Raw genomic sequence first — 1,097 nt, forward strand, 5'->3', positions numbered from 1 at the left:
GATTCTGCCAGCTCACCGCCTTAAAACTAATCAGCACATTGTTTTCTGCTCTAGGCACAAGGCCCGAAATTTTGGAGGCGGGGGCCAGTCAATTATATCGACCACAGTAATCAACTGATACTTATTTTATCGACCTCGAAAGGATGAAAGTCAAAGTCGGCCTCGGTGGAATTTGAACTCAGAACGTAAAAGCAGACGAAATACCGCTAAGCATTTCGCCCGGCGTGCTAACGATTCTGCCAGCTCGCCGCCTTACTAATCAACATATTGACTGTAAGAATCGAAACGCTGTGAACAGCTTTGAATATGGAAAGGAGAAAGTGGCAATATATAAAGGAGATAGATCGAAGTATTGGAGAAAATTTTGAAGAATATTTGAACAGTTCTATTGAACTCCGAATTCCACCAACAGAGCATAGACAAAAATGATGAGTTAATCAATGATTTCAGTCTAGAAACCAAAAGCGCACTCGAAACATTCAACGTCACGGGATTCGGCAGATTGTAGAATTGCAGTTCAAAACAGAATCGAAAACTTGAGTTTGTAACACCAATTATTCTCGATCGTGGTAGGTATTGCCCTACACCAAATAAGGCGGTTTATTATGTTTAATACATCCACAGCTATTTAGTTGCTTTGTCATCTGTAATGTTCGAACTGATTAAAGACGCTCTGATTGTGACCACCCCTGTTAGCTAAATTATCCAATGTATCATTTCTTGTTTTTAAAATAGTTGTTTTTGTAAAAAGTCTATCTCTTCTTTTTCGCAGGACGAACGACTGCATCAAGGCTTCTTTTTGTAGGTGACCACAAATAGTTATAGAAGATCTCAAGTGTTGTTTCTTCTGTAAGTTTACGAATACGTTGAGTGTATTAGGTTTATACTTGTCTATACTTACTTGAGTAAGTATGTGAGTGTCTATACATACCGTTGACACACAGGTATACACTGTACTGTACTTTAACTTGGTGCCATTATTAAAATACCTTCAATCTATTGGATCCTGCAAATAATTATACACACACACATGGACAAGAACACACGCACGCACGCACACATATGTATGTATATGTGTACACATATCCATATATATA

Source organism: Octopus bimaculoides, chromosome 17, assembly GCF_001194135.2.
Source record: "Octopus bimaculoides isolate UCB-OBI-ISO-001 chromosome 17, ASM119413v2, whole genome shotgun sequence".
Lineage (NCBI taxonomy): Eukaryota > Metazoa > Mollusca > Cephalopoda > Octopoda > Octopodidae > Octopus > Octopus bimaculoides.